Source organism: Lactuca saligna, chromosome 8 (assembly GCF_052625555.1).
Source record: "Lactuca saligna cultivar CGN05327 chromosome 8, ASM5262555v1, whole genome shotgun sequence".
Taxonomy (NCBI): domain Eukaryota; kingdom Viridiplantae; phylum Streptophyta; class Magnoliopsida; order Asterales; family Asteraceae; genus Lactuca; species Lactuca saligna.
Window position 1 is genome coordinate 88967006 of NC_136424.1, and position 11571 is coordinate 88978576.

The following is an 11571-nucleotide window of genomic DNA, read 5'->3' on the forward strand; positions in this document are numbered from 1 at the left end:
TAGACCAGCAGTTGGCTATTCAGATGAGGGATTAGGCTCAGGCTCTAGAGTTGAGCAGCTAGACGAGCAGACTAGTGAGTTCATCTCCTCAAAGATCACGTGCAGCGTACTAGACCAGACTCATGTGATCTTTGGTACGGTCAAGGAGGATATCCTGGAGATTCTCGATGAGAGGTTGACTGCTTTCCGCACTGAGATGGCGGCCACGCTAGGGGCCCATATAGTGACTTTCAGGGATTTCAGAGCATGTGGAGCTCCAGATTACGATGGGGATAAGAACTCCATTGCAAGCGGCAGACGGTTGGCTGATGTCACCAATGCTTTCCATAAGAGCAGATGTCCTGAGGAGGACAAGGTCCGACTTGCTTTCTTTCTACTGAATAACAGAGCACACTATTGATGGGAGGACGTCGGACATGCCATTGGTGATGACGCAGCTTTATATGCGATCAACTAGAGTGACTTTTCATCCAGGTTCAGGGCCAGGTTTGCACTTGTGATTGAGGTGCAGTAGCTAGCAAGATAGTTCTAGGATTTATGGAAGACCACTGAGACAATGACTGAGGACACTACCAAGTTTAGGGAGAGGGCCCTTTTTGTTTTGTGGTACGTGGCTGACGAGGAGATGAAGAAGGCCTGATATCATGAGATGTTGAGGAGTGATATACGACAGTTTGTGATCCATTCCAACTGTAAGATGCTGGAAGACATGATTGTGAGAGCTTGGGAGAGGGAGATAGATTTAGAGATGGAGAGGAAGAGCAACCTCGAGTGGGTGCAGACAGTGAGTGCAGGAAAGAAGCCCAAGGTGTCAGATCACAAATCAAGGAGCCAGCAGGGTCGTAGATGGTGTGGCAAATGCAATAAGATACACGAGTCGGCGTGTAAGGCAGGGAGTTCGGGCTACTTCAAGTGCTTCCGGACTGGTCATATGAGCAAGAATTGTACAACTGCTACCACTACGACAAGATCATATATGATTTGCTTTCAGTGCAATCAGAGGGGACACAAGCAGTCCCAGTGCCCAAGTTTAGTTGCAGCACGACAGGTGGTGACACCTGCTCCTACCACACTGAGGATTACTTATGTGTATTTAATGCACTAGTTTTAATCCTACTTTTAAGTTATAAATTTAGCACACAAAGGTAGTGAACCTGTCATTTAGTGGTATAGATGAATAAGTAGGGTGTCAAACTCAGTGAACGGAAATTAAAGTGATAACTAATTTTAACTAAGCAAATAATAAGAGTAAAGGTTTTTTCTCTACTTTTACAAGACTAAAAACATAAACTAACACCTAACACTAGTTTTAACTAAAAATTATCAAGTAAAAATTCACCAAATTTTGATAAAGAGCTTCTATTTAGGTCCAACCAATTTACTCCTATGGTTATTTGTATAGTAAAGTAATATATTAATTGTTATTGGCTACCAACTATAGTGGTTAGGTTCGTATTCACTAATGCTAACCTTTAGATAATTAATTAATTCATGTAGTGGCCAATTGTATAAGGTAATTAATTCCCTAGTTCAATTATTTGGATTAAATAAGATTTGTAATTGGTTAATCAAGTGGGTGATTTAGTTAACCTCTTGTTTGTTGGTTTTTCAAACAAGCTTACACATTAATTTACCTATTCTCTTATTAATTCTAGTTTCATGTTCATTATTCCTAGACATATGATAAAGTTGTCACATAAACATATGAGGTTAACAATTAAGAGATGTTTATGCAACTTAATTGTCTTCCAACTAACAGAAAATAGTTGTAATCAATACATAAGGTTCTTTAACAAACTTAATTTAATGAAATCACCAATAAACAATTAACTAAAGTGTCAATTAAACCATAGGAGTACTTAGGTTCTTTCTAAACAGAAGCTATCCGAGTTTTAGCTGATGATTACAAGCTAAACAAGCTTAAAAACGAAATTAATTAAATTAAACATAATGCAATCCGAGATTTCGTGGAAAATGTAACCTAATTCGCGTCCAAGCTTTAAAGGATCAAAGACCAGGGGTCTTCAGGTCTTCAAGGGTTTCTTCAATTGTTGCTCTCTCTCCAAGGAAGCCATAAAAATCTTTAATTCGGATTAAGAGGCTCTATTTATAGTTATCACAAAACAGGGGATACTCGGCGATTAGGTCGTGGACTCGCCGAGTAGCTTGATGGAATCCGTGTACGGCAAGGATTTTTGACTTTTCTTTGGGAACCTTCTTACGAACTCGCCGAGTATATGCGTGGATTCACGGAGTAGATGTGTTATACTTCCTTTTTCTTCATTCTTTGGTCTCTAATTGCTCCTTTTTGCTCCAAAGCTACCTCTTGGACTGAAAATATAATTTAAGCATTATTAAGTACCTTTTGTCCATATTATACATATAATTAGCTAAAAATAAATAAAAATATATGCTAAACATATGTGTAATTATGCAAATATCAAAATACCCCACACTTGACTTTTGCTTGCCCCCAAGCAAAATTAAATCTTAGCATATTAAAATCGCATATGACAACTCCAATCGAACCCAACCATTTTGCCAAGACCGCAACGCATGCATTTGTGTCTAAAATTTACTAATAACCCGCATACTCCAAATACTCACAATCCTCATAAACATTCGCCCACTTTTTCCAAACAATGCTCCTTTTATGCATCCCTCCGAATCCATCCCTAGAAAACCTCTTAACCTCAAGGTATTTTTGGTTGAGCAACCCAAGCATACATAATCTAGAAAAAAATTACAACTTTTGGATACCACTATGGAGCCCTTTTTGAATTCTTCATTTCTTCAACATTTGATCTTTAATTTCCTTGAATTCTCCACCTTGTTGTTTGATTTTTGGTATCTTCAACTTTTGAATTTTGTTTTTCGGAATTTTGATCTTTCGTATTTAAATTTGATGCTCCAAAAATTCTTCACACTTTTCTTGTATTTTTTCTCTTTTTTTTTAAACATGTAACTCACTTTTTCTTCACTCAAAACCCTACATGCTTAAGCAGGGGCGCTCAACTTCAACCTTTATTGGCTAAAGATAATAATTTTCCTAGATACATTTCTAGTAGTGGATGCTAAACATATTGCATCCTTCAAACTAAGCGAGGTCGTGTTTTTGTCCCATGATTTCACTGGAATAAGGAAGTCACAAATGCACTAGAACGTATATAGGCTCAACTAAACATTTGGGTTTTTATGCAATCATTCACACAATTCTAACATGGAATCCTAATTACTTTTTACCAAATTTTGTCTAAATTAAATCCTAAGTGTATTTTGCATGAATTTTTTTAAAAAAAAATTAAAACCTAAATTAGGACATTAAAATTCTAAATTTACTAATATGTGACTAACTCCTCACCCCACACTTAATTCATGCAATGTCCCCATTGCATGTTATGCATGAAAAAAAAATATACAGGAAATTGGAACAAACTCCCCTGGGATAGCAGGTGCGAAGGTGGTTTTCTTCAATTAAAACTACATTCTTGAATGACTTTAGACATGGGAACAACTCATCCATGTCTTGGGTGTCATGTAACGTGTGGTAGACTTGCAAACGACTCGATTATATAAGACTAAGCTTCTAGAAACCTTCAGAAGTGAATATTCACGAAAAAGATGAACAACACTTCCATTAATATGCCCAAAATAACTTTGAGGGTCCTAAAATGTAATTGAACTCGGCGAGTGTATCTTGTACTCGGCGAGTTTGCTGCCAACTTGTAATATTGTCGCGTATTTACCCATGTACTCATCCAGTAGTCTATGTGCACTCGGCGAGTAGATGCTGGTTTGAGAAAAACTTTATGTTTGTTCACTTCTTCGACTGAGGTGCTACATAGGGACAATCCAGTGACTTTTCTTCCAAATTTCTCAGCAAAAAACACACTCGATCACTCCCGACTCTAACAGACTTGACCTTTAATTAGAAAAACATCTCACTCTCTTTTGAAACATCCTCACTCGTATCTTGACCCTTTACGACTCTAAATACATCCTAACCTTCAACCCTGAAAAAAATGTAACCACGAGTGAAAGCAACCAAAACGAAAATCCTAAAAAAACAATCATCCAAACTTAACAATGTCTTAAAACAAACACAATAAAAACAAATAAAAACCATAATACAACCAAGTCTCAATCCTCCTCGTCCATATTGGCTCCCCCAGCTCCACTTCCTCCCTCTCCATGGTTCCTGTGCATCCTCTCCTCCCAACTCATAATATAAGGGTAGTCGGGTCCAGGTCTTCGTGCAATATTCATTTGTTGGAAGAGGTATTCAAATGATTGGTTATTGTAATTTACACCTCTCCCAATATCTTCCAAGTATCGACGATACGCAACTTGATTCCACCCGTCATTTTCATCCTCCACCGGAAAACCAGTGGGTCTTCTCGGACTCTTTCGCTTCTTTGTCTGACCCTCCGCCCTGGCTCCTTGGGAATCCCCGCCTCGTGCTCGTGTGGAATGGCATACCAAATTTCTCCACAATTCGTGCCCTTCTATATAAAGTAGTGCTGAAAGGAAGGGGAAAAAAGACGGTCAATGCCCTTGCTTCTTGTAAATCCAAAATCCCGAATGATCTCGCGAGTCTAGTAACGATCACTTTATCTTTGACTACCCCGTCTGCGAGATACTTAGCCAGGCAGCAAGGCAGGTTGCAGAAAACATCGGGAGTGATAATGCTCCAAAGATAGAAGATGTTAAGTGTCGGGACTTTATCATCATCTTTCCGCATGTTGATCATGCTGGCAATAAGGCGGTGAATAAGACGGTGAACCGGTGAGCGGATATGGCCCTCCTGCGCAGAAGATGGAATATACAATCGGTTGGAAATAGTACTCCACCAAGTGGAAGCAACAACCTCTCCGGGAAGGTCTTTGTGGAATTGCTCCGAAAACCTCTCAAAGTCTTCATTCAGCATGGTACTTTGGTCATAAATACCAATTCTCCATGAAAGTTCAGCTATGTTGCATTGTCGTAGGTCCCCACCGAGTGAAAAAGAAATAGTATTGGGATTGTAATACTCACTACCACCTCGGAATGAAATGGTAGCAAAGAATTCCCAACACAATTCTGCGTAGACCAGTTCTTGAATTTTGAATAGTTGCAACCATCCATCACAAATAATGGTGGAATCTCCCACATCACAAGCCTTTATCAAGTATGGTGTTAATTCCTCCTCCAACCCGACTGTTCCCAACCATTCCTAGTTTATGGCATTAGGAAGGTGGATCTCCTTCTGCTTCAACGCATCCAGCTTAATTTTAGCGCGTGCTTGTGAAGATTTAGAGGTGATTTGGCGGAAAGAAAGCCACGGGATGTCTCCTTGACTTCCTCCACGTGAATTTTGGCCTCTTCTGGACATGGTTCCTGCAAAATAACATCAAGAAAGCACAAACAAACAAAACCCAACAATTAAACTTCAACAATGCAGGCCTGTCAAAGCACCTACTCGCTGAGTTCAAGAACTACTCGGCGAGTAGGAAGAACTTTGGGACATAATACCCTCGGACCATTGTAGATCCATAAAAACATCAAATTTTTTATTGGGGTTTGCTGTACTACGCCTATAAAACACAAATCCAAAAGAAATTTTGCCTAAAACCTCTTAATTCATACGAAATTCAAAACCCTAAAATCAGAAGAGACCCCAAATCTAATTTTTGGGTGAAATAAGGGATAAAATTTGATAAAGCTTTAACCTTTACAAGTCTTGAGGCTAAAAATCGTACCTTTTTGCTTCAAGGATGTAGATTCGACAAAGAAAGGGAGAAATGGCTTGAGAGTTGCTGTGTGCATGGCGAGTTTGTGGGTAGTGTTTAAAATGGTTAAAAACCCTTATTTACAGATTATAAACCACCTGTGTAATTTTTCTACTCACCGAGTAGAAAAGTCCTACTCGTCGAGTAGGTCCATGTATTCGCGAGTTTAAGTGCTTTTTAAGATGTACTCACCGAGTATGCGCATGAACTCAGCGAGTAAGCCTTGCAGATTGAAAAAAAACTTTAATTTTTTTATTTTTTAACACACCACCCCACACTCTATGCATTTCTTGCCCTCAAGTAATCATTGAAAATATATTTTCAAAGGAAGAATGAAAATAAAACAATACCTATGAAATTAAAAAGAAAATAAAGGGAAAAGAAATGCAAACTCTATACGCGGGTTGCCTCCCGGAAGCGCTTCTTTTGAAAGAGTCAGTAGCTAGACTCCTCCCATGCTACGTTTCTGCCATACCCTCCAGCAGCAACCCTTCTTTTATGTATTCATTCCTTGGAACTCCTTCTTCATACTTTTTCACTCTATTTCCATTTACCTTGAAAGGGGTACCATCTTTATTAGCTCTATAGCACCATGTGGAAACATTTTCTTGACTAGAAAAGGACCATCCCATCTTGATTTGAGTTTGCTCGGAAAAAGTTTTAGTCTTCAGTTAAAAAGCAACACCTTTTGCCCTTCATGAAACTATTTATTACTCTTGATCCTCTTATCATGCCAACTTTTGGTTTTATCCTTATAGATCAAAGAATTAGTGTAAGCATTATGTCTAAGTTCTTCAAGAGCATTCATTTGCATCAACCAGTTATTCTTGAGCTCCATGATATTAAAGTTACACATTTTTAAAGCCCAAAAACTTTATGCTCAATCTCCATCGGTAAATGACATTGCTTTTCATAAACTAGCCTATATGGTGTAGTACCAATTGGTGTTTTGAAAGCTGTTCGGAAGGCCCAAAGTGCATTATCTAGCTTTTCCGACCACTCTTTCCGGTTGTTCCCCACCGATCTTTCCAAGATTCTCTTCAAGGCTCTATTAGTCACTTCGGTTTGCCCACTTGTTTGTGGATGATAAGATGTAGAGAATTTATGGGTTACCCCATATTTCCTTAACACCTTCTCTAGTTGATCATTGGCAAAATGAGTGCCTCGGTCACTTATAAGGGCTTTTGGGACTCCAAATCTTGAGAATAGTTTGTTTAAAAATCACACCACCACCCGAGCATCATTAGTGGGTAATACTTGTGCCTCCGCCCAGTTAGATACGTAATCCACCGCGACTAATATGTATTTGTTTCCTTTTGACACGGGAACTGGTCCCATGAAATCTATCCCCCAAACATCAAACACCTCACACACTTGAATACTTTGTTGTGGCATTTCATTTTGGGATGAAATGTTTCCTGCTCTTTGACATGCATCACATTCTTTGACAAATTGGGTTGCATCCTTGAAAATTGTGGGCCAATAAAACCCGATATCAAAGACCTTCTTTGCAGTGTAGTGTGCTCCATGATATCCACTAGTGGGCCCGCTATGACAATGCTCCAAGATTTGTGGGCTTTCATTCCCGAACACGCATCGTTGTATGATTCGGTCCGCGCAACTTCGGAAAAGATAAGGCTCATCCCAAAAGTAATATTTTATTTCTGAAAGAATTTCTTCTTTTGTTGGTGGGTAAGATCTTTTGGGATGTATTTGCTAGCTAAATAATTAGCTATGTCTGCGAACCATGGCTCTTCTCCGGTAGTCACCATAATGTATTCGTCCGGGAAGTCTTCTCCAAGTCTATCTTCTCGCAATTACGGGTTTTCAAGCCTCGATAAGTGGTCGGCTGCTTGTCTCGTATTTCAATGTCGAATTCTTGAAGAAGTAAAACCCATTATATCAGCCTCGGCTTGGCATCCTGCTTGGCAAACAAATACTTGATAGCAGAATGGTCAGTGAAAACAGTTGTTTTAGATAAAACTAAATAAGGGCGGAATTTGTCAAAGGCATACACCACAGCTAATAATTCTTTTTCAGTGGTGGTGTAATTCTCTTGGGCCGGATTTAGAGCCTTGCTTGCATAATATATGGATCGAAAGTGCTTATCAACCCTTTGACCAAGGACAGCCCCTAATGCAAAATCACTAGCATCACACATGATTTCAAATGGCAACTCCCAATTTGGGGCAATAATAATTGGGGCATTAGTCAATTTCTCTTTCAAGAGTTCAAATGCCTCTAAACATTCTTTAGTAAAATGGAAAGGTGCATCTTTTAAAAGCAATTGTGTTAGAGGTCTAGTTATTTAAGAAAAATCTTTTATGAAACGCCGGTAAAAACCCACGTATCCAAGGAAACTTCTAATGCCCTTTACATTAGTTGGTGGAGGGAATTTGGCAATGGTGTCAATCTTTGCCCGATCCACTTCAATTCCCGATTTGGAAACCTTGTGGCCTGAAACTATACCCTCCTTGACCATAAAGTGACATTTCTCCTAATTTAGAACTAAGTCGGTCTTTTCACACCTAGCAAGCATCAAATCAAGGTTAGTGAGACAATCATGGAAGGATGATCCAAAAAGAGAAAAATCATCCATAAAAACTTCCATGAATTTTTCCACCATGTCGTGGAATATGACTGTCATGCACCGTTGAAATGTCGTGGGTACATTGCATAACCCAAAGGGCATGCGTCGGTAAGCGAAAGTCCCACTTGGGCAAGTGAAAGTGGTCTTTTCTTGGTCCATGGGGTCTATGGGTATTTGGAAATAACCTGAAAAGCCGTCCAAGAAACAAGGAAAACTATGGCCCCATAATCGTTCTAACATTTGGTCAATAAAAGGTAAAGGAAAATGGTCTTTACGAGTGGCATCGTTTAACTTTCGATAATCGATCCACACTCTCCAACCGGTTACTGTTTGTGTCGGAATAAGCTCATTCTTCTCGTTGGTTATGACCGTCATTCCTCCTTTCTTGGGCACCACTTTGACCGGACTAACCCATGGACTGTCGTAAATAAAGTAAATGATCCATGCATCTAAGAGCTTGACTACTTCCTTCTTGACCTCTTCTTGCATGTTCGGGTTTAATCTTCTCTAGTGTTGTACAACTGACTTGGCTCATTCTTCCAGGTTAATCTTGTGTGAACAATAGGAGGGACTTTTTCCCTTGATGTTGGTAATGCTCCATGATATGACCCTTTTTCGCTTCTTTAATACTTGAACTAGTGCTTCTTTTTCAGAATCAGATAGGTTAGAGGCTATTATAACTGGCTTTTGTTGGCCATCTTCAAGGAAAGCATATTCTAAGTGATCTGGTAACGTTTTTAGCTCGGTTTTTGGGTTCTTCATGTTGGACTCAACGAGTACAAGAAGGCTACTCGGCGAGTGTGATACTGAATTGACGATTTCTATCCTTTCTGCCCTTGAACTCGGCGAGTAGATCGGCCCTACTCGCCGAGTAGCTGCATCAGATTGCTTTATTAGTTCTTCATATTCCGCTTCTTCCATCAGCCTCTCGATCTCCATTAGGTCTTTTTTCAGCATCGAATTCTTCATCAAAGACAGTGGACTTGCTGGAATCTTCATTATCGCATTCTTCCATCAACTCATCAAACATATTTATTGAGAACTCCATGTCATCACTAGTCCTCGCATGCTTCATAGCTTGATCAACCCCGAATGTGATTGAGTCTTCTACTACCCGTAACGTAAGCTTCGAGTCTCTCATGTCCACTATAGCACTTGCCATGTTAAGGAAGGGTCTTCTAAGGATGACCGGGACTTGAGGATCGCCTCCATGTCTAGAATTATGAAATCTAAAGGAATTACAAACTTGTCCACCTTAACCAACAAGTCTTCACATATTCCTCTTGGAAATGTGACAGTCTTGTCTGCCAAGTGGATTTCCATGTGAATTGGCCTTGGCTCCGAAAGATCCAATCTCTTAAATAATAAGTAGGGCATTAGGTTCACACTTGCTCCTGAATCAGACAATGCATGGATGATGGCTAAGTTGCCAAACTGGCAAGGAAAAGTCAAGCTTCCCGGGTCACCTTTCTTCTTTGGTAATTTGTTTAACATGGCAGCCGAGCAGTTTTCATTCAGAATCACTTCTTTCACCTCCTCCATCTTCCTTCTATTTGTGAGAAGCACTTTGAGGAACTTCTCATATTTGGGCATTTGAGCGACTGCCTCGATGCAAGGTATGTTGATTTGCAAAGCTTTGATGTGATCTAAGAACTTCTGGTACTCCTCTTCTTGCTTTTCCCTCTTAACTTTGGCTGGGTAAGGCATTGGAGGCTAATATGGTTTTTCAGAAACTTTTTCCTGTGAATTTTGCAATGGACTCGTCGAGTCCATATTCTGGACTCGACGAGTAGCAGCTGTGTCATGCATAATTTTTTCTTGGTCCCGTTTTTTTGCATCCTCCTGGTGCAAATCTTTGGGTGCTTCTTGTTGAATCGGTGCTAAAGGATTGATTATCTTCCCAATTCTTGTTGTGACAATGTTTATGTGTACGCCTCGTGGGTTTTTTTCGGTTTTACTAGGGAGTTCGTTGGGTGCTCTTTGGTTGATTTGTTAGGCAAGTTGCCCAAGCTGCATTTCAATGTTATGGATAGATGCTTGCTGATTTCTAAGTATGATTTCTTTTTCTTGAATTGCAGCATCATGATCATTGTGTCTCTTCTCTGAAGCAGCTACAAATTTGGTGAGCATCTCTTCCAAACTTGGTTTCCTATCTTGTGCCGGTTCCTCCTTTTGGTAAAAACCCCTTCCCTTTGGCTTTTACTTCTCCTCCTTAGCCTTCTTGTAATCGTCATAAGGGAGCCACTCCTTCTTCGGTTTGCTCCAGTCTTCATCATAACGGTCCCCACTCGAGTAACACACTTGCACCTTTTTGTTGCCATTTTCATCCAAGTTGCAGTCTCTAGTAAGATGAGACCCATTACAATTTTCACAACCCACCCGAATAGCATGGATCGTTTGATCCATTTTATCCATCCTCCTATCCATGGTTTTTAGCATAGCCATGACCGCGGACAAGTCTTCAGTAGCTACATATGCAGCTCCCCTAGTAACATCATTTCTTGGATTATGGTATTCTCTAGATTGCTTAGAGAATTCTTCAATCAATTCCTTGATCACCGGGGGTGGCTTCTTTGTGAGAGCGCATTGCGAGTCAAGTAACTTCCTGGTTATGACATTAACTCCATCATAGAAGGTGGAGACTTTTTGTTGGCTATTAAGGTCATGGTGCGAGCAATTCCTTAGCAGACTCTTGTACCTCTCCCAAGCTTCATATAGCGACTCTCCAGGTTGTTGTTCAAAGTTAGCAATGGCCTTCTTCAACTTGACTATTCTGGAAGGTGGGCAAAAGTGATCAATAAATTCTTCTTTCATCTTGGCCCATGTGGTGACTGACTCGGGAGGGAGTGACTTGAGCCAGTCTTTTACAGCACCTTTGAATGTCACTGGGAGCATGCGAAGTAGCTGAGTCTTGCGAGGCACATTTGGAACATTAAATTAATCAGCTACATCATTGACTTCATCCAAGTGCTTGTAGGCATCTTCATGGTCTTTTTCATAGAAAGGAATTTCCTTTAGCTGAGCGAGTATGTGGCCCTTTAGCTCGAAAGTAGCAGTAGCGGGAATCGTGGGTTGCACAAGTCTCGGGCCGGTGTCATCGCGGATCCTCTTCTTCCACTCTCCCATGGGAATTTCATCAATGTTATCCATGGTAAGAGCTAACTCGTCGTCGGAATCGGAGTCGTGCCTGTATGTAGGTTCTTCTTCCTCCTC

At 40.2% G+C, this 11571-nt stretch overlaps 1 non-coding gene across 1 annotated transcript; it reads left to right on the forward strand.

Moving 5' to 3' along the window:
* Positions 1-11017: 11017 nt before the first annotated feature.
* On the forward strand, positions 11018-11124 carry LOC145013533 (small nucleolar RNA R71). The gene has a single exon (XR_013665086.1). It is a non-coding gene; the product is annotated as a small nucleolar RNA R71 (small nucleolar RNA).
* The last annotated feature ends 447 nt before the right edge of the window (positions 11125-11571 follow it).